General features: G+C 40.1%; 1 protein-coding gene across 5 annotated transcripts in view; it reads right to left on the bottom strand.

The window, feature by feature from the left end:
- The window catches only part of SPARCL1 (SPARC like 1), a 52408-nt gene extending 32436 nt beyond the window's left edge, over nucleotides 1–19972 (bottom strand). The window contains exons 1-3 of one of the 5 annotated variants that reach the window (XM_035004556.1): nucleotides 19585–19971; nucleotides 4875–4935; nucleotides 3735–3803 (exon numbers count right to left, since the gene is read on the bottom strand). The gene's annotated coding sequence lies outside the window, so the exon portion shown is untranslated. Of the gene's footprint in view, nucleotides 1–3734; nucleotides 3804–4874; nucleotides 4936–19584 lie in introns of all 5 variants that reach the window. The other 4 variants (XM_035004559.1, XM_035004557.1, XM_035004560.1 and 1 more) reach the window with 4 other exon arrangements.
- Nucleotides 19973–20273: the final 301 nt, after the last annotated feature.

Here is a 20273-nt window from a genome sequence, read left to right as displayed (position 1 = left end):
ATGTGTCAAGTTGGCCAGGGTGTGCGTCACTCCTTCACTCTTTTATGCATTTATTAAGTGCTTACTAGATACTACCTAAGCACAGGGCTACATAGCTCCTGTCTGAAGAGTTAAAAAGGAGGAAGTCAAGTACATCAATGATTTAATATAATGTGATGTGTACATTATGCAACAGAAATAGGGATAAAAGGCATTTGAAATTAGATAATGCTACCCAACAACCCCACTAGCCCCACCCCATCCTGCCTAAAGCTGGTTGTTAAACATTTACCACTGGATAAATGTTCTGAGAACTATTTAAAGTTACAACAGATAAGACCAATTGGATACTGTGGGAAGAAGAAAAGGAAGAGTCTTGGGTTATCTCATTTCTAATTTGGGCAGCTGGGTAAATGGTGGCATTCATCACCAAGATAAGGGATTATAACAGGAAGATATGGTTTTAGAAGAAAGATGATGAATCAGTTTTAAATTCACTGCATTTGAGTAGAGACATACTTGGATAAATAGGTCTGGGGGTAAGTGTAGAGTTTGGGGCTAAAGATTTAGGTTTGGATGCTATTAGCATGAGAAGCCATACAGTGAGTAGGGCAGAGAGCAGGAGCCACAACCCTGGTGAGTGAAGACCATTTGGTGCCATTAGAGGATGAGAAAAGCTAAAGATACAAAGGATGAGAGAAAGGAGTCACATAAGAAAAAAAAAGTGTTAAATGTCACAGAGAGGTCAAAGTAAACAAGGTCAGTGAATTATCCATTGCCTTTGGAAATACAGAGGTTATTGGAGTTGAGGGAGACTCGGTTTGGTGCAATACTGTTGGTGTAGGCCAGTCTGCAGTGACTGGGGAGTAGAAGAAGGAATGAAGACAACGAATGTAGACCACTCAAGATGGCTGACTATGAACAAAAGGTAAGATGGTAGCTAAAGGGGAATGTGTGATCACAGGAAATTTTTATTTGTATTTAAATGTGGTCATTAAAGTATTTTCTATGCTGAAGGGAAAGCATAAATAATGAGTGAGAAGATTAAGGGAGAGAGAGAGGAGATGCGGTGAACAATGATAGTACTACAACTTTTGGGCTTTATGCTTTGTGACTTTGGCCTCGGTCTTACGACTTATTTTGGCTAATGGGACATTATCAAGCATGATGCCAGCAGAAGCTCAGTAAGCACTTACATATTGGGATTTGTCTTCCTATGAAGACAAAAGCCATTCACCGTATTTTAAGAAAATCTGGACTAGAGACTAGTTTGGACCGCTAAATGATAAGTGGCCACATAGAACTCTGGAAGATGAAGGACTATCTGGGATGGTTCAGCCCCAGCTGAGCTCTCAGCTTGCTGGAGCCACATGAGTGACTCCAGACAAAAATCACCAGAAGAACCACCCAGGTGAGTCCCGTTCAGATTGCAGAATCATGTGCAAATAAGGGGATTGGTTTTAAGCAATTTAATTTTGGGGTAGATTGTTATGCATTTAATAGATAAGTGAAATAGGAGTAAAACAGAGAAGTTGCCTGAGTCACTGTGACGGCAATATTGCAAAAGCTCTGATGCAGGACTTCTGGGCTCTACTACTTAATTTGCACAATATTGGATAAATGATTTAGCTTTTTTGACTCTCAGTTGTTTATCTGTACAATAATGATGAAATTGAAGTAAGGTGATAGAATCTTGATAAACATTTGCTGGTCTAATATTAAAGCACAGGTGGAAGGTTTAACTTTGAAGAGAAGAGAATTCTTTGTTCTTTTAGACAGAAGGGAGGAAAGCTTAATAATAAGGATATGTTGAGGCAAGACCCCAGGAATTCATTAAGTTGCACTTAGCTATTCCCCTTTTTACATTTATATAACATTTTACAGTTATAAAATACTCTCTTGTATACGGTCTCATTTGATCCAATAAGGAAAATAGGTAGACAACATTTGACTGTAAAGAAATGGAAGCCTGAAGAATCTAAATTACTTGGCTAAATGTGCAGGCTTAAGAGGTGAGCAAGGATTAGAATGTAGTGCTTTGGACTCAGAATCCAAAATTCTCTCATGGCTTCAGAACAGGCTACAGACTAAAAATGAGAGATTCTGGCTTCGGGCCCTGGCTCTGCCAAGTACTAATTATTACTTTGAGCAAATTACTTCATCTCTCCAAACTTCATGTATAGAATGCAAATAACAATTCCTTGCAATATCAAAGGGAGCCAGTGAGGTGGAGAAGCTCTTTGCAAACTCTGAAGTAACACACACATGTAATTGATTATTGTTTCCATCACTCTGCCTGGTGCATCCCATCAACATTATCACTGTGGTCATTTACGTCTTGTATTAGGTGTGTTATAAAGAAAACAAATCTTGGGCACCTGGGTGGCTCAGTTGGTTGGGCGACTGCCTTGGGCTCGGGTCGTGATCCCAGGGTCCTGGGATCAAGTCCCATATCGGGCTCCCTGCTCCTTGGGAGCCTGCTTCTCCCTCTGCCTCTCTCTTTCTCTCTGTCTCTCATGAATAAATAACTAAAATCTTTGAAAAAACAAACAAACAAACAAACTCAAACAGACTTGTCCTCTATTCCCCACATTTAAATTCTAGTTTTCTACATGCATCTAATCCATACTTAGGAGATAAGGATATTCCTGAATAACTGTCTTTCTAGTCTCAGGTAAGATGTATTTTCACATTGGCCTTAGCCCAAAGGAACTAATACAATGCTGAGAATCTTGGCATAGCCCCGTGGGAAGACATACTAAGACATGAAATAAGTATAGGGTTTGTCACATGACCTCTGGTGACCTGTCGTGCAGGCTTTTTGAGAGTCAACCCAATATTTCCTGTATGGTCCCTGATTATTTACTGTGTCCAGAATGGAACTATTTTTTATGGGTCTCATGTTTATTTTCATCCTGAAATAAAAGACAAAATTTAAAGACAGACTATGACTGTGTCATTTAGAATGACCCAAGTGGGAAAACACCTTGAATTTTCACTTATAAAGCAGATGACTGTATTATACTTTTAAAGACTAGACCTTGTGGAACAATCTAGTATTCAGAATGTAGAAGGCCTTGAGTTCTTGTGCTGTGTTCCACTTTGTCCTTTAGACCAGTCACTGGGCATTTTTGCCTCACTGAGCTAATCGTATTTGCCATACACTGATCAAAATAATTTCACAGCCTTTAGCTTATTTTAAGAACTGAACAAATGTGCTGATTTGTATAAATAAGACAGAGTGGAGAACTTTCCTGGGAAATGAGAGATATTTTGAAAACAACTGTCATACTGAAGATGACAGGGAGGCTTAATTAGCTGATGCTTGCAAAGTACTTTGAAAATGAAACCCATGATGTCCTTACTAAGCATGATGAATACCATTTAATCTTGGATAAGTAAAAAGTCATATATTTTGAGACATTTAAATTTGGTGTGTGTCTTCTACAAAATGCAGATTGTTCTTTTTGTAAAAAGAACAAATAAAACTCTTGTGAAAAATCCAGAAATGAGACAAATTTTTGAATACAAAGTCATTAGCCTTGAGGACTTAAATATGGAGAGTTGATGTGAAATTAGATCATGTTTTTTCGCCCAAATGTATGAATCTATTCAGAGGCATTGGCATGGCTGAAAGAACACTTGGTACCGAGTTGAAAGATCTGAGTTCCAGAACTGAGCTGCCTTTGCCAGCCAAGACACTTTTTGTCAAGTCACTGGTTTCTTCATCTACAAAACAGAAAAAACTATAGTACCTCTCCTATTTATCTTCTAGGGTTGTTCTGAGACTCAAATGTGATCATATAGTCATTTGGTGATTGCACCTGTAAAAATGAAATGAAAGATATCATTTCCTTGAAACATTCATAAAGCAAAAATGGCTTAATAAGTCCAATAATTAATACTTCACAGAGACTTTAATTCATCCCTTTTGCGTTCTTAAGTTCTTTCTTTCCTTTGTACCACTCTTTCTTTTCATGGGTCTAGAGAGGTTAGAGGTGAGAGATGGCAAGGAACTTTGAGGAGAGCCTTTTCCTTCTGTTAGAAACAGAGTGTCTCGTTACCAAACTTTCAGGAGAACCTCATCTGGAATGTTAAAAGATGACAACTAGACTGCATTTTATAGGAATGGCCTTTTGGGGGAAACCTAGGATTTGAAATTTTAAATGCCTGAAGTTCTTCTACTGGCCAGCCCATGTTGCATCAAAACAAACATCCAGATGAAACATTTGGCATGACAGAAATAGGTCTCCCCTTTAAGAAACAAACATCTACGAATGTCAACTCTATTCTAACTTGCACGAGTAGCTGTCTTGAGACAATTTCTAACATTTCTTATTTAACACACATAAACATTACAGGACAGTAAAGATAACTGTAAATTCTTTGTTGCTCCTCCCATTGAGAGGTCTAATTCTCTGCCACTCAAATCTGGACTGGCTTTAGTTACTTGACCAAATGATTGAGGTAGAAGTGATATTCTAGGACTCTAGAGTTTAGCTCATAAGGAACTTTGGAATTTTGGGTGCCTGGGTGGCTCAGTTGGTTAAGCGACTGCCTTCGGCTCAGGTCATGATCCTGGAGTCCCAGGATCGAGTCCCGCATCGGGCTCCCTGCTCGGCGGGGAGTCTGCTTCTCCCTCTGACCCTCCCCCCTCTCCTGCTCTCTCTCTCATTCTCTCTCTCAAATAAATAAATAAAATCTTTAAAAAAAAAAAAAGAAGCTTTGGAATTTTGACTTATGTTCACCCAATTATAGTTTTATTGAAAAAGTAGGTTTTTATCATTAACTGTTATATATAATAGGTAATATAATGGCTTATATTTTTTGAGATTTTACTATATGCCAAGTACTATGCTAAGCACTTCACCTATGAACCATCCGTGTATTCCTACCTGTCGCCTCACCTCCACTTCATAGAGTATCCATCCAGTGAGCCTCCAGAGTTCTGTGCCACTGTGCTCCGTCATGAATGAGGAACATGCAAGATTTCAAAAGGAATTGTTTTTCAGGGACATTCTCAAAGATTTCTCTCTCTCTCCAGCTTGGGAGAAATTAGTACATTCTCCCTCTTCTATAACGTGTAATTGAAGGATTACTTTATATTTAGAGGATCCCACAGCCTTATCTTAGGCAAGACTGTATGACAGCCATGTTTCCACACCTCTTCATCATTCCTCCTGGAGTTCCTCATCTGATTGTACCACTCACCACTCACTAATCTCATTGGGTCTCATTTTACAACTCTATACAAGAGGGACCCATGAAGGCAGTGCTCTGTTCTTTCCCTCAGGCGTTTGCCAGCCCTTCTGAAAGTTTCCACACTGCCTGTGTTAAAAATGGCTCTATCAGGCTAAGGGAGCATGAATACCTGAGCAAACATGGTGTCTTTTTTGTTTTTTTAAGATTTCATTTTTAGGTAATCTCTACACCCAACATGGGGCTCTAACTCACAACACCGAGATCAAGAGTCATATGCTCCACTAAGTGAGCCAACCAGGCACCCTGCAAACATAGTGTTTTAAAACCAGTTACAGGTTTTCACTGACCTATAGACAAGGTCAATTCTTCTGACTTGTAAACCTCAGACTATGATCCCACCGGTTCCTATCATATTGAATCAAGCATAGGAAAAACGCTTTGCTTTTGGAGCTATTGGAGAGTGGTGCAGTGTGAAAAATTATTTTGGCTATATTTATTTTTCTTTGCTCAATCATATTATTGATGAGGGAACAGAAGGCAAGGTGAGGACAAAGCAGAAGCTGACACCCCCCAACCACCCCCATATCTGTGACATTCCTCATGCACTCCTGGTGGCCCTAAAGCTAAGGAAAGAAAAAACAAATAGTTAATTTATAGAGATTACAATCCTGCAAGACTAAAGTCTCCCTCAGTTTACAAATGTTTTAGCAATCTCCAAGAACAAAGCATTTCTATCAAAGGCCTAGCTTCCAGAAGGAAACGTAGATACAATTAAATGTCCTTATAACTTGCAGCTCATTAACAGATACTTGAAGCGGGCAGAGTGTAAAGTTCCTCCAGGAAGCTCCTAACTATATTCATGTTAATGCCTTGCTAGAAGGAAAAAAACCTTAATTTGACAATGGCAAGGCCTCTAGTATCTTGTAGGTCCTCTTTAGCATATCAAAGTTCTTTTGAAAACCTCCCTTTGCCTTACCTCCCCCAACCCCATAGTATATAATTAGCCACCCTTCACAACCGTGGTACAGCAGCTCTTTCTGCCCACAGGTCCTGTCCCTGTGCTTTAATAAACCACCATTTTGCACCCAAGAATTCCTTCTTGGTTGTTGGCTCCGGACCTCACCCTACTGAACCTCACCTATATTCCAAAACCCCATCATTATGATATCTGTCCTTTTATTTCCTCTTTCTCTGTGCATGCAGAGTTTTCTTGTATTTACATTGATTCCCCCCAATCTTTTTGCATATTCTTTGGGGTAACAGACACGTGAATATAGCCAGAGGTGGATGTACTACAAAGCTAAGAAGCTTAAGCTTTAGAGCTCTTCACTTGAACGGGATCCTTACAAAGCCCTGTACCTAATTTTTATTTTTTACATAAAAAAAGAAGGCCCCATACATACAGTAAACTTTTGGTTCACAAATTCTGAATCTACTCCTGAGTACGGCTCCCTTGAAGGCCTGTGGCATTTGTCATGTTGCAGGACTTAATACCTGAATGAGGGGCGCCTGGGTGGCTCAGTCGTTAAGCGTCTGCCTTCGGCTCAGGTCATGGTCCCAGGGTCCTGGGATCGAAACCCCGAGTCGAGCTCCCTGCTCGGCGGGAAGCCTGCTTCTCCCCCTTCTCCCCCTGCTTGTGTTCCCTCTCTCGCTATGTCTCTCTCTGTCAAATAAATTTTTAAAAAAACAACCTGACTGATTTGCTTCATGTTGTTAATGGCATGACAATTCACCTTTTGAAGCCTAGCCCACGATAAGATCAGATCTATTACTCCTATTCTCTCTCTGCCTTTAGCTCTTTTCTCTATGCCCACTCCCCCAATTTATTTCATTCCCTACTTCCCTGAAATTTCTTTCCCCTGAATGTCAGATTCTTGGCTTTCTGCTCTGACTATTCTTATTTGAATTTCCCTTATTAGTTAAACTCAACCAGCACAATAGAAAGCCTCTTTGGATTCAATGGAAATTGTCTCTCTTTTGTTAACAAAGTCGGTTGTTAAGCGCTGCTAGTTGGGAGAGGAATTTCAAGTGCTTTCAGCTCTGTGAATGTACCAAGAACTATTCATTGGGGGTAGTTCTCTTCCAGGATTAAGAAAACAGCAAATCATACCTAAGAACAGTTCCAAGTAGCCTCATTCTCATGGTGTTGGGATCTGCTGAGGAACAATGGTGGGCTTTGATGAGTAGTTCTTGTGAGAACCACTAATGAAAGGACTCACTCCAGGCATAAGTCCCTCCAGGATTCAGCACATGGTTGAAGCCTCTCATATGCCTTGGTGAGAGCCAACACATTAAGCAGGGAGAATGGCTTTTCCCAATGGTGCAATGTTACACATTACCTGCCTTCTCTGAAAGCAGCAGATACAATAACCCTAATGAATTTTATGGCTGAGGTTTGAGAAGTTCTTTGAAAATAGGGTGAAAAACCTGGGCATATTTATGCCTTCCAAGGGGAAGCTCCAGAAGATTCATTCAAGCAAGAAGAGGACACAGCTGGTCTACAGCTGTTAATTCTACCTCTCCCACACTGGGAAAAGATTTCCCTCCAACTAAATATCTAGAAACCTTCCATCTGCTCTTCTAGATCCACACCATATCCATTCTCCAAGCCTTCTCCAACCTGAGCTTTCCCAGAACCTGTGTGAATTACATCTTCCAGTTCTCTTGCCTGATGCTTTCTGTTGGGTTCAGCCGGTGGGGTGCACTGCAGGAGAAATGTGAGGGAAGGAGGAGTGCAAAATCAGGGAATACATTTTCTCAGCTCCCTCTCTGTGACTATGCCCCTCTCGTGAAGGTCATAGCTCCCCTTAGTGACCCTCTCTATGCAGCATTTTCTGGCTGAGTTTAGAAAATGCTCCCTTCCCTGGCATGTACAAACTTAGTTCTTACCAGCCTGTTCTCAGAACCCCTTGTGCTTCTCTATACCCTGCCCACACCTTGACAAAGAATCCCTTAAGACATTCTCTCAAATCCCCAAATTCAATTTTTCCGCCTGGGATCTATCATGTCTGGAACCTTGACCAAAAAACACTTGATTCAAAAGTTAGGATTCATGGGTTTGAATATTTTCAGATCCTCTGCCAATGCAGCTGTCTCCTGCTCCCCGGTGCTGCCTGTTTCAAGTCTGTCTAATAGTTGCTGTGGGGACCCACTTGGAACCCTTCAGTTGGTATGAAGATTATTGAAAGCTGAGGGCATCTGAGATTCAACAGATGCAGAAAGAAGCCTTCTTGGAGCTTCCCTTATCCGACTAAAAGCAGGACCTTCTGAGAAATGAAAAATGCCATAAATTCCCTCCTCAGGGTGGCTTCTACTCCCGGGAGAGAGCCAACAGTAAACCTACCATAAATTCCTCTCCAGGAGAGTTTTATGGCTCCGAAGAAGAAAGACCAATTATACTTGTATAATCACACATTTTCACAAACTCTCTTATCTCCAGTTTGTTCTAAAAACCCATTTGTCTTTCCTAAAGAAAACTTTTGTCCTTTCATAGAAGCTGTTTCTTTCCCCACTCATTCCTTTTCCTTACTAAGTTAGGTGTATAAGCCTTAAACTTTAACTCTTTAAGGAGCCAGCTCCTGGGTGCATACAGATAAACCTTTTTCTCCTGTTAACCTGTCTTTTGTCAGTTTAATTTGCAGGCCCCAAACACTGAACATGAGTGGGTAGAGGAAAAAGTTTTTCCTCCTCTGCAGTGCCTTAGCTGAGGCACATTTTTCTTTTTAAATGGAACACAGCAGTCCTCATCTTTGGAGAGAATCCAAAGCTACAAGGTATTCAAATGTGATTAGCACTCAATAAAGATGATTTTGCTGCTATAATCATAAGATTTGAAGAGTGAACTGAAGAGTTTTATAAAGAAATATGGGCAAGTAGCTCTGGGAGTATTTTGTGTTAGAACACGGCTTTTTTTTTTCACTTTAAAGTACTCTCCCATTTTGCTTTTCATACAATCTCTAGAATGTTATGACACCAGGATTAATCTGGAAACTTAGGAAGTAAATTAGTCTCTCTGTTCTTTTTTCCTCCATTTTGCAGTCTTTTTCTATGCCAGAGGAAATCCAACTCATTAGCTCAGTCTGACTACAGACTGTAAACCTCTGTTCTAAAATCACTGTTTTTGGGTAGTTAGTCCCAAAACATGCAGAAATTTGCCTCATCAAGAGTAGTCTAGGGGCGCCTGGGTGGCTCAGTTGGTTGGGCGACTGCCTTCTGCTCGGGTCATGATCCCAGGGTCCTGGGATTGAGCCCGGCATTGGGCTCCCTGCTCAACAGGGGGCCTGCTTCTCCCTCTCCCTCTGCCCCTCCCACTGCTTGTGCTCTCCTGCTCTCTCTCTGCCAAATAAAAAATAAAATCTTTTTTTTAAAAAAAAGAGTAGTCTAATTAGCCACATTGAAACAAAATTGTCTTTTGGATGAATAATGGTGTATAAGGGAATCTGCTGTTAATTCTTTTTGGACAATGACTGTTTTTGATAGTTTCATGGCACTAAAATGTACATACTACACTCAGTAACTATGCTATGGATCTCTAGAGATATTAGCCCTGTTATCAAGGTGCTGGGAATGTGAGGTGAGTCAGCTACTTCCAGCCATGATTACAACCTCAGACCTTATTATGGCCACCATCCAAATACAGAGGATTTGGGAAAAATAAAACAACAAAAAAACCAAACATAGAATAAGCATGGGCTAATTTTTGTCTGTCACCTTTTGGGAAAAGAAAAGAAGTTAATCATATCCAGAGCTCAGACTATAGTAACCTTCTACTTTCCTACCCAGAGTATTTTTCAAATTATAAGAAAATATTTGCTTTTGAAATCACTTTCAATTGTTTTCAGATTATAAGGAGACATCAATCAGCTGTTTTTATTAGTGGCTAAAGCCCCCATACCTATCTAAGAAGCTCTTAAATGCAAGATCATTGGGAGTACCAAGGTTTAAACCAAAAGTTTTCCCAGTTTAAAACAAAAACTTCTAGTATCTTCCTCTACCTGTATTTTAGGAAATTACTGAAAAGTTTCCTGGAAAGAGCTTAACCTGCACTCTACTATGAGGTCCTCAAAGGCTACTGTTATGTGCTGACATTGGGATCTGGGAAGAAAAAGAGAGGGAAAGAGGACATTTGGGGTTCAGCATTTGTGTTTTAATTCTCCTGAATTCCAACAGAATGCTACATGGATTTAGAGTTAGCTCAGAGTTTTTTGGTTCCCAATAAAAGGTTGAGGGAACCCTCTGAACTAATGGCTTGAGAGCTAAAAAATGATTTCAGAGGGCTAAGAGAACATGAAGATCTGAGCAAACACGGTGTCTTAAAACTAGTTACAGGTTTTCATTGACTTACAGTCAAGGTCAATTCTTCTGACTTGTGTAAATCTCAGTCATCCTTGCTACTGGCTCCCTATCATATTATATAGATGATTAGGTTCTGAAGTTGAGTCAAGCGTAGTAAAAATGTTTTGCTTTTGGAGGTATTTGAGAGTCATTAAATGGTGGATCTTATTCTTGTTCATATATTTATATTAACTTTATGGCTGTAGCACTTTGATTTGAGCCTAGGGTAATTTTTTATCCTATAAAAAAACCATTGCTCCACTCATATCTAATTAAAAACCTGATAGATAATGGGATTCTCCTTCTAAACATTTTGCCCATTTTTGGGGGGGAGAAGCTGCAAATCTGGATTTTATACATAGTCTGTGACTAGTAATTATGTAGTAGTGATAGATATTTGATTAGAACGTGGTTAGGATTTTATTGTTTCAGCAATTACAGACTTATGCCAGGTACTTGGAAAATCTGTATTTCCATAAATGACTATTTTGAGAACTGTCTCTGTTAATCTTATTTAGGTTTCAGGAATTTGGGGTGACCCTTCTTCCAGCAGCACTGCAGTTTCTTCTCATTATCCTCAAGTGAACAGGTAGCTGAAAGGGTGGGATAGGACACTGAAGATGGCAGGAACAGATTATAGGAGGATACTGGATTTAATAACTCACTTTTTTCTTGTTTAACATATTCCAAATTCAATAAAAAAAAGTCATCTTGCTGAATCAAAAATGTGTGTGTGGAGAGTGCCTTAAAATTTGCTTTACCCAACTAATGGATGCTTGAGAAAATCCCCAGGAACTCCAGCATCGATATAAAAATATTTTTCCAGGGGCACCTGGGTGGCTCAGTTGTTAAGCGTCTGCCTTCGGCTCAGGTCATGATCCCAGGGTCCTGGAATCGAGTCCCGCATCGGGCTCCCTGCTCAGCGGGGGGCCTGCTTCTCCCTCTCCCACTCCCCCTGCTTGTGTTCCCTCTCTCACTGTGTCTCTCTCTGTCAAATAAATAAATAAAATCTTTAAAAATATATATATTTTTTTCTTTCTTATGAGGACGGGAGTCATAACAGATTATGACCGTCATTCCTACTCAAGGCAAGAGAAGGTCACTGCAACCTTTCTGAATAGTTGCCTAAGAGAAGGCAGAACACAGGCACACCCCCTGCTTGAAGCCTCTTTGTTTGGCTTCCTTTTGTATCAAAAAGATTGGCTTTCACCCTAGGAGAGGTTGTAATTGGATTTTAGCATGAAAGGAGGTTGTAATTAGATTTCTCAGCAAGTCTACAAGCTCTGTCTCTGGAAAAACAAGGAAAAGGGCCTGGATATCCTTTCCTCTAGCTGGGAAAGTAGCCCAGCTGAGCCCAAAGGGATTGGACTAAAGGCACAGGAAAAATAGGCGATGCGTGTGTCAGCCGCCCCTGATTGATGGAGCTATGTGAGCTCTGGCCTCTACGACCAGTGTCTTGTCCTTTAGATGGAGGGTGGAAAAGCAGTGCATGTGATACCTAAATATGGCTTGGATGCTGCTTTGGTAGGGAATATTTCTGAATGGAACCCTCTGACTCTTGGTCTATCTCCTGATGTCCAGAAATTTCTCTTAGAGAAGGGAAGGGAGCCTAAAGTTTGGCAATCCCTAGAATGTCATTCTCCATCTAGATTTAGGAGTGAACTTCCACAAACTACCAGAATATATTTTGGGTACTCTTGATTCATTCTGAGTTCTTATTTGTGATTGGTTGCATTTCAGTTTCTAGGATATTTTCTAGGAAGTTCAAATTAGAATAAGATGGGGTCACAGTAGACTTTTGTACTTGATTTCTTTTCAGTTTCTATAGTTTTGTAGGACATTCGTTCAATTGTTTCATTTGAAACACTAATTTAAATTTAAACTTAAAAAGCTAAATCGTATTCTTGAATTTCTGCATGTTCTCTTGCTGCTTAAATCGAGCTATTCTAACCATCTCTCTCCACTGGGCACTCCTTGTGTCACTATACACCTCTTCTCTCTTTTTATCTCCCTTTTCTTTTCTCTTAAGCATTAACAAGCGGGCTGACCACTGAACTAGTGTAAACATAGCTATCCATTCCTCAAAGGAAGGAACAGGCTTGGAGTCCATTCTTTTCTGTCTCTTCTATTGGCCATGTAAATAACTCCTTGGAAACTTTCGTGCTGGCAGTTATCATTTGAAGTGAATTTCCCTCATGTTGCCTGGAGCCTCCCCCTAGAGGCTCCTTCGCAGGCAGCTTCAGCCAAACTTACAAGTCCTTCCCCCTCCCTTCTAGGCCAAGGAAACGAAACAAACCTTCCTTTAACATTTTTGGTTTTCAGGGCAGATTATGACTATTGATCTGTTCATCTTACCTCGTCTAAAGTCCAACAAACTGAGAAAGACACCCCATATATCCTAGAAAAAAGAGAGGTTTGCTTTGACTTTTCCTTATTTCACTTTTCTTCTTACTATTGGCATATTGTTTCTTAGACCATGTACATCCATGCTTCTAAATTCATTTATGTCAGAGGAAGACTGTAGGCTGCTATTTTTAGTAATTATTATAACTATGGAAAATTTTCCTTTCAGGGAAATGTAGTAAACAAAATGATTATTCTAGGATTTTCATAATCAAACTCAAACAGACCATTTTCCTTCACCCTGTCTTTACAAGATAGCCAAAGGCTTTGTTATTAGAGAGGAAACCTTCAGTCACCCTTCAGTCATTTCAGCTGACATACGCATATGGTCACCTGATCCAGAGTTAACACTGATGCTTCAGGGCTTTTAAGGTATTAATGAGTCTCTTGGGAGAGCTCTGTAGCTTGACATTACAGTTATCTGAAGGATTACAAAAAAGATGCCCTTCTATTTTGAGTTCTCTGCTGAGTCACCATCTACATCAAGGTGTCCTAGCCCTGTGAATGATACAGATTTTCTGGACTCTGACCTTCAACTGGCTGTCATTCTTCCTAATCCAACCTACTACCACGTGGGGCCGAGTGAGGGATAAACATGGTTAATGCCAGTTGGGGCACTGAGTCTAACCAGAATTTGACAGAGACGGTAAAGATACACATTAAATATGAATCAAGCAGAGGATAAAAACACTTAGTGCTCAGGCAAAAGGGCATCATGGGGAGAGTTGCTTAGGATTTCCATCTCCTGTTGCCCTGCTCTTTGCTCTCCCAGGAGCTGGCCTTCTCTCTGTTCCTCAAATAGCCCATGATCCCACTTGCTACAGGGTCTTTGCACAAGGTGTCACATTCAGAATTCTCTTGCCAGCTCCCATTCACCCCAACCGCCACCACCCAACACACACACACACACATGCACACAAGCACACACAGAGACACCAGAGAGTAATATCGATTTAGCTTCAGATCAGGGAAAGCGGTCACTGACCTTCGGCAGGGGTCAGGCTCCTTACATACTTTCTTAGAACAAAGGCATTTTGTCCTCTTAATGCTTATTTCAGCATATAATTATACATACTACATATTCAAATATACTGTGAATTTTTCACCCCCCAGAATTATGCTATGAAAAGGAGAGACTTGCTTTATATTTTAGTGCTTCCAAGATCTCTCACATTAAAGACCACTGTCTCAATGACTTTCATTTTGAACAACAAAGTACCATTTCAAGAAAACAGCCTGAAAGGATCTCAAGCAATGCTTATTTTTGTCATGCTTAAGGCGGTCATCTTGACAATAAAAAAGGAGATAAGGATATTTCAAGCAGATGTGGTAATTATTCTTGAGGTATGATTTCATTATTGCAAGTGTTGGAACTGCAGTTTTAGAGAACCACACTTTATAGACTCAAGTGGTTTCGAGTAAGTCCTTCTGATGTGGGAAACAAAGGCAAAAGAGAAATTAAATGTCCTTACTACCTACAGCCCATTGACAAGTCCCTGAAACAGGCAGAGTGACATTCCTCTAGGGACTCAGCTGCCTTGAGGTTAATACTTTGCTAAAGGCAAAAGGCAATCTTAGTCCGACCCCCCAGGATCCTATAAGTCTACTTTAACTTAAAAAAATTCCTTTGTAGGGTGCCTGGTTGGCTCAGTCGTTAAGCGTCTGCCTTCGGCTCAGGTCGTGATCCCAGAATCCTGGGATCGAGTCCCACATGGGGCTCCCGGCTCGGTGGGAGGCCTGCTTCTCCCTCTCCCACTCCCCCTGCTTGTGTTCCTGCTCTCGCTGTCTCTGTCTGTGTCAAATAAATAAATAAAATCTTTAAAAAAAAAAAAAATTCCTTTGTAAACTTCCTTTATCTCTACCCCCCAAGATACCTGTTGGCAATCATCGCCCAAGCATATGACCCACCCATACACATCTGAAGGGACTCATGACTGAGATTTTGTTTTTACTAAACAGTAATAAATGACCTTTACCTAACAATAGCTGGCCCCCTCAAGGTCCTGGAAACCTTGTTTTCAAAATACCTTGGAGGCTTGTGCTATCCCTAAGCCCCTCCCAACCTGAAAGCACATAATCAGCCACTCCTCATGAGCCCACTGCAGCTCTTTCTGCCAAAGGTCCTGTCCCCGTGCTTTCATAAAATCGCCTCTTTGTACCAAAGACGTCTCAAGAATTCTTACTTGGCCGTCGGCTTCGAACCCTAACATCTTTCCTACATCACTTGAAAGAGGGCTGGGAAAAGCAATAAAGTAATTAATACATAGAGATCATTACCATAGAAAGAGAATTTATGCTTGGGGATCCAGTTTGCAGCATTGACAGATTTTTCAGAAGTGTGTTATAAACAACCTGCAGAGGACTGATGATGCACTAGTCTGTATTAGAAAATTAGAGTGGATTCAGTGAGTAGATCTTAGGCATCCTAAGTATACATTACAATATACTATCCATTTGTGCATTTAGGTTGGCCAAAGACTTTGGCTGAGGATCTTTTCATTAGAAAAATAAAGATGGCTTTGTATTTGAGGTCACCTTGTGTTTGGGCATAAGCACTTTTTATTAATGTGATGATTTGTTGAAGGACAGTCTCCCTAACTACACAGTAAGAGCCACCAGAACACAGCCCCTCTCCATCCTCACTCCTGCAGCACCTCTGGCATTTCTCATGATACAGAACATTGAATACTTGAGTTGTCTGAGACATAAGATTACTTATTTTCATAATTGCATGACATGGACAACACTGGAGAAACTAAAACAGAAATTTTAATATAAAGCATCTTAATGAGAGATAAGATGTTTTAATAACCTTTTACTCTATTGTTAATCAAGATGAGAATTTTCTTTATTCTTTATAAATCTAAAAAAACCCTTCTTTCTTTTTTTTTTTCCTCTTCAGAAATTCAATGGTTCACATTTATACGATGATAATTCTGAGGCCTGTATTCATTACAGTTTACTCATTGGGAAATTCCAAGTTTAAAAAAAGCTATTCCCATCAGAGTTAGACATAACGATGAAAAGTATTAAAAGAACTACTACTTACTGAGCATGTACACCCATTATTTCAGTTAACCCTGCAACAATCTTATGAATTAGCTGTTATCCTCATTTAACAAGTAGGGGAAACTGAGGCCTTGCAAGCCTAATAGTCAACCTTGACCACTGGTCAGACATTGGAATAAGAGCCTTACAGACACTATCTCATTAAATTCCCACAACAGTTTTAGGACTATTATCATCTCTGTTTTACAGATGAGAAGACAGAGGCAAAAAGTGGGGTAAGGTAAGACTAGAGAGTGCCAGGATGTGAGCCCAGGCAGCCTGCCCCAGGATCCCCCTGGATAACCACTCCACTGTGGTGCATCGGGAAGATGGGAGCAGCCAGTGGGAACTTGGAAAATGGATTTATTCCAGGCTGTGCAGTATGTGCTATGAAGGGAGGTTATTTCTATCTTTCTTCTTTTGCCTTCCCAGTTGTTTTTCCCCTGCCCTCCAGAGGAAACTGGTCACTGTTTTAGTAGCTTTCTTGTTCATTTTCTTAGCACCTATTCATTGAACCTTTAAAGGAAACATTTTGCTACTGCAATTGGTGTACACAAGTTGGTTGCATAATAGGAAGGAAACAAGCCAGGGCTGGAGACTTCATTTCTAAAGAAGGATTCTAGAGCCGACTAAGAGTTATTTCACAGAGTGGGTCATGAAACTCCAGTCTCTCTATACCCTTTCATTGCTATGACGACAGGCTGCTCCTGCTACATGTAGCCAGAAAAAGCAGCTGACATTTCAATGCGAGGAGCGTAGGGGAGAGGTTTACAAAAACAAAAAACAAAACCCAAACCCTTTCGTTTGAATTTCAGTTAGAAAGGAAAAAAAATACCCCCAGAGCAAGTCAAAACCCCTATTCTTTCCTTTAGAAAAGATAAGAAAGGAGAAATGTTGGGGGCCTTCTCCCCTGTCCAACTAGGCCAATAAAACAGAACTGGCTGCAAAGCAGCATTTCGTCTCTCTCTCTCTTAATGGCAATCTGAAACAGAAAACTCCCCTTGGTTTCACTTGACTTGGCCATTAAGAAGCAACTAATTGATAAAGGAATAAAAGACTCACGGTAATAAATACGTCATGTTGAGCCCCCGCCCCCCCCCCCCCCCCGGAATCCCAGTAGAATCAGATTTATTTTTCCATTTCTTTGGGTAAAAAAAGACAATTCAAAGAATATTTCCTTCTTGACCCCCAATTTTGTTAGCAGAAAAATAATTTCAAGTGCATAACCGAACACTTTCTCATGGCATGCCCCTCTGCCAGGTGTTATACTTGGTATTTAAAAAAATCTCATTTAATTCCTACAACAACTGCATTTGTGGGTATTATTACCACTACTTGCTTAATAGATGGGTAAACTAAGAGACCTTGAGGGAAAACCTATAGGAAATTCCCTTCTTACAGAGTTCTAGTTGGGACTTATAGGTAGGGTAGTGTTTTCATATTAACTATGATTGATTGATTACTTCATATGCACCAGGCCTAGCTGTTTTCTTGACTTAATATCACCACAGATCTCTGCGGTGGCAACTAATTTTATGATCCTCACTTCCACAAATGAGGGGACTGAGGTTCAAAGAGTCATTTGCCCCAAGTCACAGAGCCTAGTAAAGCCCAGATATAAACCAGGTCTGTATGTTTCCAGAGCCCCTGATCTTACCCACTTTATTCCACCATCTCCCTACAATCAGTCAAGACCACACATTCTGTTCCCCAGAGTTCTGTCCATCTTTTGATGCCCAAGACAAAAAGCCAGGCTAGCCCCAGCTGGTACTACCATTGCAAGCTGAGCCTTTGGTGGAAGATGCCCTGCGGGCCTGTATGAACCAGACCCCAGCTTAGCTGGGCATCTCTTGGACTGCCAGTCCTATTTGGAAAGTTCTTCTGGATTTATGGGGCTCCTTTCTCCTTCACTGAAGGTTGTTCCAGAAGGATATGTGAAGGAAAAGGGCACCTGAAGTCTTTCAACAGCAGTTTTCTGTTCTTCTTCGTGGAAAAAGATCCCTAACATGTTCTGGACATTGTGCTAAACTTAAATAGCAATGCTTGTATACTGTTACAAATTAATGGAATAAAAATGACAAGCTGTCAAGAGGAAATGAAATGAATAATGTTCGGGCCTTGTCTAGAAACATCGCCATTCATTTCCTTTCTATCATCACTGTCTTTTTACGTAGTTGATAAGTGGAGCTGCACATGAGAAAGATTGGGGATTGAATCCCAAAAGACCTGGAAAGGAAGCCTTAGTAATTGCTGAATGGCTGTACAGAAATCCCGTAACAGAAAAAAAGGGCAAGAGTCATTAATAACATGTACATATTGTTTTCAAAAATGTGGGAAGTAGCATTAGTTGACTGGACGATAAGTGGATGAAATAGATTGCTTTGCTTTGCTAGATCTTGTTGAATGAACAGAAATATAAACTTAAATCTTTCCTAAGAGGGGTATCTTTTTTTAAAAATAGTCATAGTTAGCAATAGCCATTACCATCAAAGTTTAGGTGAATAAGCTCTGAACTGAAAAAAAGTTGGTATCCAAGAGAAAGGGGAGAATTAAAAAAAAAAGAAAAAAGGTTTCTGCTGAGTAGGATTGAGTGAACATTTCTAGTCAGTGTACTTAGGCCGTGGGCCAGAGGAAAGCTCAGATACAATGCCAAGATGACATACTTAACCTCTTTGCAGATTAAAGGCAGTGCAAAAGAGATACTCTTTCCGCAGTACCCCTTGGTTAGAGTATCAACAGCATCAATCTGCAGTTGAAAGCATGGTATTCTCCTGCAGGGGGACCTCTAATACCTAGGAGGAATGAGTGAGCATGACTTGCATTACTGTTTTTTATTTTAGTAGAGCCAGAAATGATAGTACCTTACACTAGAGGAGTTACCATAATCTCTTTAGCTCTTTGGTTCCCCTCCCACCTCTTTCCCTCCCCAAATAAGACATCATTAGAAATTAGAGAAATTTTATGTGGGTGCATCTTAAAAAATGGTAGGAGACAAGCGACCATTAGTCATGAAAGTATAAAACAGAGTTAGGAAAGGAATAATAGTTATAATAACTAAAAAATAATCAAAGATAATAGTAGTATAGGCATTTTCCTACCTTTTGGAAAAGTAAAATGTTCCATTTCTACATTGATGTTAGGTAGTACAGACTGGGACAATGGTGGTGATGAAATAATTTCAGGTAATTTAAACATGGAAAATGCTTTGATTTGAAAGTTAAAAGAAAAATTACATCCCTTATGATTTCTTTAATATATTTAATAAAATATTTCTAAAAAACCCATTTCTGGATTCAGACTTCACCAAGATCTGAATGTTAATCTGGCCAACAACAGTTCTACATTTATGTTCTTGGTCTACATTAAAAACCATCATTTATTACTACTTATTGTTTAATCTTGGAGAAGAAAAGGAAACATGAATACGAGAGTTAAACTTTCCTATTAAGTAGCTTTTCTCTAAGTCACACAAAAGGTTTGTGGGTTTTTGTTTTTTTGTTTTTTTTTGGTAAATAAATGGCTTTGTACTAGGAAAAAAATATTAGACATCTTCATCAGATCATGCAAATTAGTGTAACAAATGCAATTTGATGATATAGTAAACTTATTAAAATTTACCTTCAGGGATGTGACTGGACCCAGAGCCTTGATACAAAATTGGAGTTGAATCCCTTCTTTGCACACAGCCAGGAAATAAAAGTTTGATAAATATGCAATACTCTTTAAAAAATCTCTTCACCCGTTAGCTCTGCTTCTCTGCCCAGAAACACATTCGAGTCTGTTGGAGTTGAAATTCTGCTGCTCTGTCAACTAGTCAGGGTCTGAGGTGACAGACAAATGTGGAGGTTGGCACCGGGGTGTATTTCAGGCTGTCATCGTTTTTGTTGCAGATTCCTGCAGTTCTCTGGCAGGCTGGCCTCTCTGAGGGTGCAAGCTTTCCAGGCAGTGCAAGCCAACAGGGAACGAGCTCATTCTGCCCGAGATGAGGGGGTTAACAGTCCTCTCCTCTAGCTCTTGTTCTCAGAGGCTAATAACTTGGCCAGAACAGAAGCACGTGGCTCTTTAGGCATTTTTTTTCCTTTTTCAAACAACTCTAAAAGCAAGCAGGATCCCTTTTTTGGGGATTTTTATTTTAAGACTTTGAAAAGAAACTCCGCTGTTGTTTCTTCTTAAAGGAAATTGGGGGGTGGGGGTTAAAGGAAGGGGAGAAGAATAATTGCAGCAGACGCATTTTTACATTGCTTAATTGGAAATCGTTTTCACGAATAGTCTCAATTTTAATAGAAGCGGGGTAACTCAGATACTTT

Source organism: Mirounga leonina, unplaced genomic scaffold (genome assembly GCF_011800145.1).
Source record: "Mirounga leonina isolate KUSES-001 unplaced genomic scaffold, KU_Mleo_1.0 Mir_129, whole genome shotgun sequence".
In the NCBI taxonomy this organism is placed as follows: Eukaryota; Metazoa; Chordata; class Mammalia; order Carnivora; family Phocidae; genus Mirounga; species Mirounga leonina.
This window is presented reverse-complemented; position numbering and strand designations above follow the sequence as displayed.